We start from the raw sequence: 13,824 nt of genomic DNA, 5'->3' as shown, positions 1-13,824 counted from the left end.
CTGCACAAGAAATGAATTACAGAACAGAACAGTGTCTCACATTTAGAAAACACACTTATGTCAGCTTAAGGGGAAAGGAGAGGTGGGGTGATGCATAAAACCAGAGTTTGAAATTAGCACAGATACCGTTCAATAAACCAAATAGGTATTAGACAAGATCTACACCTTGCTCAATGAACAGGCCTCAACACACCCTATACACCGCAGAGAAATATATCTGAGGAATAAGAATCTTAAAACCCATGTATTGATATATCTCCATAAGGGAATCAAGTGTGTGCAGAGCGGCACAAACACAGCAGTGAAAAGGAGCTAAACCCCATTATAGAAATAAATTTTAAAAACAAAACGCTGAAACAATGAAAGAGAGAAAAATTCTTACAAAATTCGCTCAGGGGCTGTGATGCAACCTGGATTGACCACATATAAACCCACAGCTGGATAAGACATAAGGCTGGACACTTGGGGCTGACAGGATTGGTGAGCTTTGGTGAGCAACTGCCGAAAGTTTAATGCAATACTTCATGCTACTCAGTCCAAGGGTCCCAACACTCCAGGTTGAAGGGAATCTTCCTACAGCTCAACCATGCTTGGGAAACCCAGCGACTGGTATACCATATGATCGGGAAAGGTTTCTAAAACGCACCTCATTTTTCCTCTCCTGGGGCTCCGGATCGACATTCCAGCCGCTTTACTAACAACATCCCCACATGGAGTCAATGCCTTTAAGTTCTGGTATCGCACAGTCTGCAGTTAGTGCAGAGGATGAATGGGAATAGGGGGAACCAGTGAGAAACTAGCTGTAGCGGTTTCAATGGGCACATGTCACTCTAATATCACATCAGTAAGAAGAATTAACCAAAGGCACAGCAAGGTGCCCCAGAAGAAAAATAGGGCTTCAAGGAATCCTGTGGTTATGGGGCAAGACCACAAAAATAAGAGCTAAAAAATGGAGCTAAGGGCCACTGCAATTCAAAAACCTGCAGAGTTATAAAGGCCAACTATTTTTAAAAAATATATTGAGGTAAGGCTATGAAGAGGCATTGAAACCAAGGCAGAATTGCAGGAAACCGATTTCAGGAGGTAGACAGGAATTGCATTGAAAGCATATGAAGAGAGTCAGAAACTCGACAATGATGCACTTGGCCAAAAAGGGCGTATGCGTTTTTTCCTGAATATATTCAGGAAAAAACGCATACGCACTTTTTGGCCAACCAAGCAAGCTTGCAAAGGAAATCTGCACTACAATGAAGTCTCACTTCCCCCCGGTCAAAAGGGCCATCTGAAAAAAGTGTAAAATCCATAAAGGCACGACAGGCCATGGAGAACTGGGAGCCTTCTTATGCTGATGGGCGGGATGTAAATTGCCAAGAGCCACTCGGGAGAAGTGTATGGTGTTTCCTGAAACATCTAAAAAACAAAGCAACAGAGCCTAGGGCACTTCCACTTATGGTCCTATAGCTTAGGGAAAATAAAAACAAAAAGACACAGCCACCCCAAAGTTTGGGACGGCTCTGTTTACAAGAACCTCGTTTACGGTACAAGTTCAATATCACAGAAAGTGAAAAATGGATAAAGAACTTGTGGTACTTACGTACAATGCAGTATCACTCAGCAATGAAATCTATGTCATCAGGCCCGTAGCAGCATAATGAGTGGATTCAGGTACGATGATTCTAACTGAAATAAGTCACACAGAAAAAGAAACATCATAAGATATCACTAATACACGGAATGTAAACTTGGTTACACAGGAACTGAATTACAGAACAGAACAGGGTCTCAAATTTAGAAAACCAACTTATGCTTGCTTAAGGGGAAAGGTGAGTTGGGGTGCTGCATAAAACCAGAGATTGAAATGAGCACAGATAAAGTTCCTTAAGCCAAATATGGAATAGACAAGAGCTACTCCTTGCTCAACGAAATGGACTCAACACCGCATATTAAACGCCTAAGAATGTACCTGACTAGTAAGTATCTTAAAACCTATGGATTGCTATGTCTCCGAAAGAGAATCAAGCATGTGTACAGGGGCATAAACGCAGCAGTGATAGGATTGGAGAGGTTCGGTGAGCAAATGAAGACCCTTTGAAGTCATATTGCATGGTACCCATTCCACGGGTTTCAACTACCCAGGTTTAAGGTATTCTTCCTTCAGCTAAAACATGCATGTGGAACCTAGAGTATGATCAACCATGTGATCGGGAGAAGTGTTCAAATATGTCTCAGTTTTCGTACCCTGGTACTCGGGTGCAACATTCCAGACGCTTTACTAACACTCTCCCGACTTGGAGAGTCAGTCCCTTTAACCTCCTGTTTGGCCCAGTTTGCAATTTCTGCAGAAGATGAACAGGAATAGCGAGAACCAATGAGAGACTAGCTGGAGGTGTCTGGACGGGCAAATTTAACTCTCATTTCCCACCAGGAAGAGGAAATAACCAAAGGCTCAGCGTGCCGTGCCGGAACCAGATTAGGGCCTGAAGCCATCCTGCGGTGTTGCGGCCAGGTCACAAGAAAGCGAGTTGAAGAAAGGAGCTCAGGGGCACTGTAATTCACAAACCTGCAGAGTTATAAATGACAGCTATCGTCCAAAAATAGACTGAAGTAAGGCTGCCAAGAGGACTTGAAAGCGGGGCAGAATTGCAGGAAACCGATTTCAGGAGGTAGACTGGAATTGCATTGAAAGCATAGGAAAAGAGGCAGAACGTCCACAATGATGCACTTGGCCAAAAAGGGCGTATGCGTTTTTTCCTGAATATATTCAGGAAAAAACGCATACGCCCTTTTTGGCCAACCAAGCAAGCTTGCAAAGGAAATCTGCACTACAATGAAGTCTCACTTCCCCCCGGTCAAAAGGGCCATCTGAAAAAAGTGTAAAATCCAGAAAGGCAGGACAGGCCATGGAGAACTGGGAGCCTTTTTATGCTGATGGGCGGGATGTAAATTGCCAACAACCACTCGGGAGAAGTGTATGGTGTTTCCTGAAACATCTAAAAAACAAAGCAACAGAACCTAGGGCACTTCCACTTATGGTCCTATAGCTTAGGGAAATTAAAATCAAAAAGACACAGCCACCCCAAAGTTTGGAACCGCTCTGTTTACAAGAACCTCGTTTACAGTACAAGTTCAACATCGCAGAAAGTGAAAAATGGATAAAGAAGTTGTGGTATTTACTTACAAAGCAATATCACCAAGCAATGAAATCTGTGTCATCAGGCCCTTATCAGCACAATGAGTGGATTCAGGTATGATGATTCTAACTGAAATAAGTCACACAGAAAAAGAAACATCATAAGATATCAGTAATACACGGAATGTAAACTTGGCTACACAGGAACTGAATTACAGAACAGAACAGGGTCTCAAATTTAGAAAACCAACTTATGCTTGCTTAAGGGGAAAGGTGAGTTGGGGTGCTGCATAAAACCAGAGATTGAAATGAGCACAGATAAAGTTCCTTAAGCCAAATATGGAATAGACAAGAGCTACTCCTTGTTCAACGAAATGGACTCAACACCGCATATTAAACGCCTAAGAATGTACCTGACTAGTAAGTATCTTAAAACCTATGGATTGCTATGTCTCCAAAAGAGAATCAAGCATGTGTACAGGGGCATAAATGCAGCAGTGATAGGATTGGAGAGGTTCGGTGAGCAAATGAAGACCCTTTGAAGTCATATTGCATGGTACCCATTCCACGGGTTTCAACTACCCAGGTTTTAGGTATTCTTCCTTCAGCTAAAACATGCATGTGGAACCCAGAGTATGATCAACCATGTGATCGGGAGACGTGTTCAAATATGTCTCAGTTTTCCTCCCCTGGTACTCGGGTGCAACATTCCAGACGCTTTACTAACACTCTCCCCACTTGGAGAGTCAGCGCCTTTAACCTCCTGTTTGGCCCAGTTTGCAATTTCTGCGGAAGATGAACAGGAATAGCGAGAACCAATGAGAGACTAGCTGGAGGTGTCTGGACGGGCAAATTTAACTCTCATTTCCCACCAGGAAGAGGAAATAACCAGAGGCTCAGCGTGCCGTGCCGGAACCAGATTAGGGCCTGAAGCCATCCTGCGGTGTTGCGGCCAGGTCACAAGAAAGCAAGTTGAAGAAAGGAGCTCAGGGGCACTGTAATTCACAAACCTGCAGAGTTATAAATGACAGCTATCGTCCAAAAATAGACTGAAGTAAGGCTGCCAAGAGGACTTGAAAGCGGGGCAGAATTGCAGGAAACCGATTTCAGGAGGTAGACTGGAATTGCATTGAAAGCATAGGAAAAGAGGCAGAACGTCCACAATGATGCACTTGGCCAAAAAGGGCGTATGCGTTTTTTCCTGAATATATTCAGGAAAAAACGCATACGCCCTTTTTGGCCAACCAAGCAAGCTTGCAAAGGAAATCTGCACTACAATGAAGTCTCACTTCCTCCCGGTCAAAAGGGCCATCTGAAAAAAGTGTAAAATCCAGAAAGGCAGGACAGGCCATGGAGAACTGGGAGCCTTGTTATGCTGATGGGCGGGATGTAAATTGCCAACAGACACTCGGGAGAAGTGTATGGTGTTTCCTGAAACATCTAAAAAACAAAGCAACAGAGCCTAGGGCACTTCCACTTATGGTCCTATAGCTTAGGGAAATTAAAATCAAAAAGACACAGCCACCCCAAAGTTTGGGACACCTCTGTTTACAAGAATCTCGTTTACAGTACAAGTTCAACATCGCAGAAAGTGAAAAATGGATAAAGAAGTTGTGGTATTTACTTACAAAGCAATATCACTCAGCAATGAAATCTATGTCATCAGGCCCTTAGCAGCACAATGAGTGGATTCAGGTATGATGATTCTAACTGAAATAAGTCACACAGAAAAAGAAACATCATAAGATATCAGTAATACACGGAATGTAAACTTGGCTACACAGGAACTGAATTACAGAACAGAACAGGGTCTCAAATTTAGAAAACCAACTTATGCTTGCTTAAGGGGAAAGGTGAGTTGGGGTGCTGCATAAAACCAGAGATTGAAATGAGCACAGATAAAGTTCCTTAAGCCAAATATGGAATAGACAAGAGCTACTCCTTGCTCAACGAAATGGACTCAACACCGCATATTAAACGCCTAAGAATGTACCTGACTAGTAAGTATCTTAAAACCTATGGATTGCTATGTCTCCGAAAGAGAATCAAGCGTGTGTACAGGGGCATAAACGCAGCAGTGATAGGATTGGAGAGGTTCGGTGAGCAAATGAAGACCCTTTGAAGTCATATTGCATGGTACCCATTACACGGGTCTCAACTCTCCAGGTTTAAGGTATTCTTCCTTCAGCTAAAACATGCATGTGGAACCCAAGTATGATCAACCATGTGAACGAGAGACTTGTTCAAATATGTCTCAGTTTTCCTCCCCTGGTACTCGGGTGCAACATTCCAGATGCTTTACTAACACTCTCCCCACTTGGAGAGTCAGTCCCTTTAACCTCCTGTTTGGCCCACTTTGCAATTTCTGCGGAAGATGAACAGGAATAGCGAGAACCAATGAGAGGCTAGCTGGAGGTGTCTGGACGGGCAAATTTCACTCTCATTTCCCACCAGGAAGAGGAAATAACCAAAGGCTCAGCGTGCCGTGCTGGAACCAGATTAGGGCCTGAAGGCATCCTGCGGTGTTGCGGCCAGGTCACAAGAAAGCGAGTTGAAGAAAGGAGCTCAGGGGCACTGTAATTCACAAACCTGCAGAGTTATAAATGACAGCTATCGTCCAAAAATAGACTGAAGTAAGGCTGCCAAGAGGACTTGAAAGCGGGGCAGAACTGCAGGAAACCGATTTCAGGAGGTAGACTGGAATTGCATTGAAAGCATAGGAAAAGAGGCAGAACGTCCACAATGATGCACTTGGCCAAAAAGGGCGTATGCGTTTTTTCCTGAATATATTCAGGAAAAAACGCATACGCCCTTTTTGGCCAACCAAGCAAGCTTGCAAAGGAAATCTGCACTACAATGAAGTCTCACTTCCCCCCGGTCAAAAGGGCCATCTGAAAAAAGTGTAAAATCCAGAAAGGCAGGACAGGCCATGGAGAACTGGGAGCCTTGTTATGCTGAAGGGCGGGATGTAAATTGCCAACAACCACTCGGGAGAAGTGTATGGTGTTTCCTGAAACATCTAAAAAACAAAGCAACAGAGCCTAGGGCACTTCCACTTATGGTCCTATAGCTTAGGGAATTTAAAATCAAAAAGACACAGCCACCCCAAAGTTTGGAATGGCTCTGTTTACAAGAACCTCGTTTACAGTACAAGTTCAACATCGCAGAAAGTGAAAAATGGATAAAAAAGTTGTGGTATTTACTTACAAAGCAATATCACTCAGCAATGAAATCTGTGTCATCAGGCCCTTAGTAGCACAATGAGTGGATTCAGGTATGATGATTCTAACTGAAATAAGTCACACAGAAAAAGAAACATCATAAGATATCAGTAATACACGGAATGTAAACTTGGCTACACAGGAACTGAATTACAGAACAGAACAGGGTCTCAAATTTAGAAAACCAACTTATGCTTGCTTAAGGGTAAAGGTGAGTTGGGGTACTGCATAAAACCAGAGATTGAAATGAGCACAGATAAAGTTCCTTAAGCCAAATATGGAATAGACAAGAGCTACTCCTTACTCAAAGAAATGGACTCAACACCGCATATTAAACGCCTAAGAATGTACCTGACTAGTAAGTATCTTAAAATCTAGGGATTGCTATGTCTCCGAAAGAGAATCAAGCATGTGTACAGGGGCATAAACGCAGCAGTGATAGGATTGGAGAGGTTCGGTGAGCAAATGAAGACCCTTTGAAGTCATATTGCATGGTACCCATTCCACGGGTTTCAACTACCCAGGTTTTAGGTATTCTTCCTTCAGCTAAAACATGCATGTGGAACCCAGAGTATGATCAACCATGTGATCGGGAGACGTGTTCAAATATGTCTCAGTTTTCCTCCCCTGGTACTCGGGTGCAACATTCCAGACGCTTTACTAACACTCTCCCCACTTGGAGAGTCAGCGCCTTTAACCTCCTGTTTGGCCCAGTTTGCAATTTCTGCGGAAGATGAACAGGAATAGCGAGAACCAATGAGAGGCTAGCTGGAGGTGTCTGGACGGGCAAATTTAACTCTCATTTCCCACCAGGAAGAGGAAATAACCAGAGGCTCAGCGTGCCGTGCCGGAACCAGATTAGGGCCTGAAGCCATCCTGCGGTGTTGCGGCCAGGTCACAAGAAAGCAAGTTGAAGAAAGGAGCTCAGGGGCACTGTAATTCACAAACCTGCAGAGTTATAAATGACAGCTATCGTCCAAAAATAGACTGAAGTAAGGCTGCCAAGAGGACTTGAAAGCGGGGCAGAATTGCAGGAAACCGATTTCAGGAGGTAGACTGGAATTGCATTGAAAGCATAGGAAAAGAGGCAGAACGTCCACAATGATGCACTTGGCCAAAAAGGGCGTATGCGTTTTTTCCTGAATATATTCAGGAAAAAACGCATACGCCCTTTTTGGCCAACCAAGCAAGCTTGCAAAGGAAATCTGCACTACAATGAAGTCTCACTTCCTCCCGGTCAAAAGGGCCATCTGAAAAAAGTGTAAAATCCAGAAAGGCAGGACAGGCCATGGAGAACTGGGAGCCTTGTTATGCTGATGGGCGGGATGTAAATTGCCAACAGACACTCGGGAGAAGTGTATGGTGTTTCCTGAAACATCTAAAAAACAAAGCAACAGAGCCTAGGGCACTTCCACTTATGGTCCTACAGCTTAGGGAAATTAAAATCAAAAAGACACAGCCACCCCAAAGTTTGGGACGCCTCTGTTTACAAGAACCTCGTTTACCGTACAAGTTCAATATCACAGAAAGTGAAAAATGGATAAAGAACTTGACGTACTTACGTACAATGCAGTATCACTCAGCAATGAAATCTATGTCATCAGGCCCGTAGCAGCATAATGAGTAGATTCAGGTACGATGATTCTAACTGAAATAAGTCACACAGAAAAAGAAACATCATAAGATATCACTAATACATGGAATGTAAACTTGGCTACACAGGAACTGAATTCCAAAACAGAACAGGTTCTCAAATTTAGAAAACCAACTTATGCTTGCTTAAGGGGAAAGGTGAGTTGGGGTGCTGCATAAAACCAGAGATTGAAATGAGCACAGATAAAGTTCCTTAAGCCAAATATGGAATAGACAAGAGCTACTCCTTGCTCAACGAAATGGACTCAACACCGCATATTAAACGCCTAAGAATGTACCTGACTAGTAAGTATCTTAAAACCTATGGATTGCTATGTCTCCGAAAGAGAATCAAGCATGTGTACAGGGGCATAAACGCAGCAGTGATAGGATTGGAGAGGTTCGGTGAGCAAATGAAGACCCTTTGAAGTCATATTGCATGGTACCCATTCCACGGGTTTCAACTACCCAGGTTTTAGGTATTCTTCCTTCAGCTAAAACATGCGTGTGGAACCCAGAGTATGATCAACCATGTGATCGGGAGACGTGTTCAAATATGTCTCAGTTTTCCTCCCCTGGTACTCGGGTGCAACATTCCAGACGCTTTACTAACACTCTCCCCACTTGGAGAGTCAGCGCCTTTAACCTCCTGTTTGGCCCAGTTTGCAATTTCTGCGGAAGATGAACAGGAATAGCGAGAACCAATGAGAGGCTAGCTGGAGGTGTCTGGACGGGCAAATTTAACTCTCATTTCCCACCAGGAAGAGGAAATAACCAAAGGCTCAGTGTGCCGTATCGGAACCAGATTAGGGCCTGAAGCCATCCTGCGGTGTTGCGGCCAGCTCAAAAGAAAGCGAGTTGAAGAAAGGAGCTCAGGGGCACTGTAATTCACAAACCTGCAGAGTTATAAATGACAGCTATCGTCCAAAAATAGACTGAAGTAAGGCTGCCAAGAGGACTTGAAAGCGGGGCAGAATTGCAGGAAACCGATTTCAGGAGGTAGACTGGAATTGCATTGAAAGCATAGGCAAAGAGGCAGAACGTCCACAATGATGCACTTGGCCAGAAAGGGCGTATGCGTTTTTTCCTGAATATATTCAGGAAAAAACGCATACGCACTTTTTGGCCAACCAAGCAAGCTTGCAAAGGAAATCTGCACTACAATGAAGTCTCACTTCCCCCCGGTCAAAAGGGCCATCTGAAAAAAGTGTAAAATCCAGAAAGGCAGGACAGGCCATGGAGAACTGGGAGCCTTGTTATGCTGATGGGCGGGATGTAAATTGCCAACAACCACTCGGGAGAAGTGTATGGTGTTTCCTGAAACATCTAAAAAACAAAGCAACAGAACCTAGGGCACTTCCACTTATGGTCCTACAGCTTAGGGAAATTAAAATCAAAAAGACACAGCCACCCCAAAGTTTGGGACGCCTCTGTTTACAAGAACCTCGTTTACCGTACAAGTTCAATATCACAGAAAGTGAAAAATGGATAAAGAACTTGACGTACTTACGTACAATGCAGTATCACTCAGCAATGAAATCTATGTCATCAGGCCCGTAGCAGCATAATGAGTAGATTCAGGTACGATGATTCTAACTGAAATAAGTCACACAGAAAAAGAAACATCATAAGATATCACTAATACATGGAATGTAAACTTGGCTACACAGGAACTGAATTCCAAAACAGAACAGGTTCTCAAATTTAGAAAACCAACTTATGCTTGCTTAAGGGGAAAGGTGAGTTGGGGTGCTGCATAAAACCAGAGATTGAAATGAGCACAGATAAAGTTCCTTAAGCCAAATATGGAATAGACAAGAGCTACTCCTTGCTCAACGAAATGGACTCAACACCGCATATTAAACGCCTAAGAATGTACCTGACTAGTAAGTATCTTAAAACCTATGGATTGCTATGTCTCCGAAAGAGAATCAAGCATGTGTACAGGGGCATAAACGCAGCAGTGATAGGATTGGAGAGGTTCGGTGAGCAAATGAAGACCCTTTGAAGTCATATTGCATGGTACCCATTCCACGGGTTTCAACTACCCAGGTTTTAGGTATTCTTCCTTCAGCTAAAACATGCGTGTGGAACCCAGAGTATGATCAACCATGTGATCGGGAGACGTGTTCAAATATGTCTCAGTTTTCCTCCCCTGGTACTCGGGTGCAACATTCCAGACGCTTTACTAACACTCTCCCCACTTGGAGAGTCAGCGCCTTTAACCTCCTGTTTGGCCCAGTTTGCAATTTCTGCGGAAGATGAACAGGAATAGCGAGAACCAATGAGAGGCTAGCTGGAGGTGTCTGGACGGGCAAATTTAACTCTCATTTCCCACCAGGAAGAGGAAATAACCAAAGGCTCAGTGTGCCGTATCGGAACCAGATTAGGGCCTGAAGCCATCCTGCGGTGTTGCGGCCAGCTCAAAAGAAAGCGAGTTGAAGAAAGGAGCTCAGGGGCACTGTAATTCACAAACCTGCAGAGTTATAAATGACAGCTATCGTCCAAAAATAGACTGAAGTAAGGCTGCCAAGAGGACTTGAAAGCGGGGCAGAATTGCAGGAAACCGATTTCAGGAGGTAGACTGGAATTGCATTGAAAGCATAGGCAAAGAGGCAGAACGTCCACAATGATGCACTTGGCCAGAAAGGGCGTATGCGTTTTTTCCTGAATATATTCAGGAAAAAACGCATACGCCCTTTTTGGCCAACCAAGCAAGCTTGCAAAGGAAATCTGCACTACAATGAAGTCTCACTTCCCCCCGGTCAAAAGGGCCATCTGAAAAAAGTGTAAAATCCAGAAAGGCAGGACAGGCCATGGAGAACTGGGAGCCTTGTTATGCTGATGGGCGGGATGTAAATTGCCAACAACCACTCGGGAGAAGTGTATGGTGTTTCCTGAAACATCTAAAAAACAAAGCAACAGAACCTAGGGCACTTCCACTTATGGTCCTATAGCTTAGGGAAATTAAAATCAAAAAGACACAGCCACCCCAAAGTTTGGAACGGCTCTGTTTACAAGAACCTCGTTTACAGTACAAGTTCAACATCGCAGAAAGTGAAAAATGGATAAAGAAGTTGTGGTATTTACTTACAAAGCAATATCACTCAGCAATGAAATCTGTGTCATCAGGCCCTTAGCAGCACAATGAGTGGATTCAGGTATGATGATTCTAACTGAAATAAGTCACACAGAAAAAGAAACATCATAAGATATCAGTAATACACGGAATGTAAACTTGGCTACACAGGAACTGAATTACAGAACAGAACAGGGTCTCAAATTTAGAAAACCAACTTATGCTTGCTTAAGGGTAAAGGTGAGTTGGGGTGCTGCATAAAACCAGAGATTGAAATGAGCACAGATAAAGTTCCTTAAGCCAAATATGGAATAGACAAGAGCTACTCCTTGCTCAAAGAAATGGACTCAACACCGCATATTAAACGCCTAAGAATGTACCTGAGTAGTAAGTATCTTAAAATCTAGGGATTGCTATGTCTCCGAAAGAGAATCAAGCATGTGTACAGGGGCATAAACGCAGCAGTGATAGGATTGGAGAGGTTCGGTGAGCAAATGAAGACCCTTTGAAGTCATATTGCATGCTACCCATTCCACGGGTTTCAACTACCCAGGTTTTAGGTATTCTTCCTTCAGCTAAAACATGCATGTGGAACCCAGAATATGATCAACCATGTGATCGGGAGACGTGTTCAAATATGTCTCAGTTTTCCTCCCCTGGTACTCGGGTGCAACATTCCAGACACTTTACTAACACTCTCCCCACTTGGAGAGTCAGCGCCTTTAACCTCCTGTTTGGCCCAGTTTGCAATTTCTGCGGAAGATGAACAGGAATAGCGAGAACCAATGAGAGGCTAGCTGGAGGTGTCTGGACGGGCAAATTTAACTCTCATTTCCCACCAGGAAGAGGAAATAACCAAAGGCTCAGTGTGCCGTACCGGAACCAGATTAGGGCCTGAAGCCATCCTGCGGTGTTGCGGCCAGCTCACAAGAAAGCGAGTTGAAGAAAGGAGCTCAGGGGCACTGTAATTCACAAACCTGCAGAGTTATAAATGACAGCTATCGTCCAAAAATAGACTGAAGTAAGGCTGCCAAGAGGACTTGAAAGCGGGGCAGAATTGCAGGAAACCGATTTCAGGAGGTAGACTGGAATTGCATTGAAAGCATAGGAAAAGAGGCAGAACGTCCACAATGATGCACTTGGCCAAAAAGCGCGTATGCGTTTTTTCCTGAATATATTCAGGAAAAAACGCATACGCCCTTTTTGGCCAACGAAGCAAACTTGCAAAGGAAATCTGCACTACAATGAAGTCTCACTTCCCCCCGGTCAAAAGGGCCATCTGAAAAAAGTGTAAAATCCAGAAAGGCAGGACAGGCCATGGAGAACTGGGAGCCTTGTTATGCTGATGGGCGGGATGTAAATTGCCAACAGACACTCAGGAGAAGTGTATGGTGTTTCCTGAAACATCTAAAAAACAAAGCAACAGAGCCTAGGGCACTTCCACTTATGGTCCTATAGCTTAGGGAAATTAAAATAAAAAAGACACAGCCACCCCAAAGTTTGGGACGCCTCCGTTTACAAGAACCTCGTTTACCGTACAAGTTCAATATCACAGAAAGTGAAAAATGGATAAAGAACTTGTGGTACTTACGTACAATGCAGTATCACTCAGCAATGAAATCTATGTCATCAGGCCCGTAGCAGCATAATGAGTGGATTCAGGTACGATGATTCTAACTGAAATAAGTCACACAGAAAAAGAAACATCATAAGATATCAGTAATACACGGAATGTAAACTTGGCTACACAGGAACTGAATTACAGAACAGAACAGGGTCTCAAATTTAGAAAACCAACTTATGCTTGCTTAAGGGGAAAGGTGAGTTGGGGTGCTGCATAAAACCAGAGATTGAAATGAGCACAGATAAAGTTCCTTAAGCCAAATATGGAATAGACAAGAGCTACTCCTTGCTCAACGAAATGGACTCAAAACCCCATATTAAACGCCTAAGAATGTACCTGACTAGTAAGTATCTTAAAACCTATGGATTGCTATGTCTCCAAAAGAGAATCAAGCGTGTGTACAGGGGCATAAATGCAGCAGTGATAGGATTGGAGAGGTTCGGTGAGCAAATGAAGACCCTTTGAAGTCATATTGCACGGTACCCATTCCACGGGTCTCCACTCTCCAGGTTTAAGGTATTCTTCCTTCAGCTAAAACATGCATGTGGAACCCAGAGTATGATCAACCATGTGAACGGGAGACGTGTTCAAATATGTCTCAGTTTTCCTACCCTGGTACTCGGGTGCAACACTCCAGACGCTTTACTAACACTCTCCCGACTTGGAGAGTCAGTCCCTTTAACCTCCTGTTTGGCCCAGTTTGCAATTTCTGCGGAAGATGAACAGGAATAGCGAGAACCAATGAGAGGCTAGCTGCAGGTGTCTGGACGGGCAAATTTAACTCTCATTTCCCACCAGGAAGAGGAATTAACCAAAGGCTCAGCATGCCGGGCCGGAACCAGATTAGGGCCTGAAGCCATCCTGCGGTGTTGCGGCCAGGTCACAAGAAAGCGAGTTGAAGAAAGGAGCTCAGGGGCACTGTAATTCACAAACCTGCAGAGTTATAAATGACAGCTATCGTCCAAAAATAGACTGAAGTAAGGCTGCCAAGAGGACTTGAAAGCGGGGCAGAATTGCAGGAAACCGATTTCAGGAGGTAGACTGGAATTGCATTGAAAGCATAGGAAAAGAGGCAGAACGTCCACAATGATGCACTTGGCCAAAAAGGGCGTATGCGTTTTTTCCTGAATATATTCAG

General features: G+C 43.9%; 1 long non-coding RNA gene across 2 annotated transcripts in view; it reads right to left on the bottom strand.

Moving 5' to 3' along the window:
* The window catches only part of LOC307181485, a 309,892-nt gene extending 306,559 nt beyond the window's left edge, over nucleotides 1-3,333 (bottom strand). For both annotated transcript variants that reach the window (XR_013826877.1, XR_013826878.1), the window contains exon 1: nucleotides 3,175-3,333. This is a non-coding gene — a long non-coding RNA (uncharacterized lncRNA). The remainder of the gene's footprint in view (nucleotides 1-3,174) is intronic.
* Between the last annotated feature and the right edge of the window lie 10,491 nt (nucleotides 3,334-13,824).

The sequence above is a fragment of the Stenella coeruleoalba genome (genome assembly GCF_951394435.1).
Source record: "Stenella coeruleoalba genome assembly, contig: scaffold_271, whole genome shotgun sequence".
NCBI classification, from domain to species: Eukaryota; Metazoa; Chordata; class Mammalia; order Artiodactyla; family Delphinidae; genus Stenella; species Stenella coeruleoalba.
The sequence above is the reverse complement of the archived record's forward strand: the minus strand, read 5'-3'. Positions and strand labels throughout refer to the sequence as shown.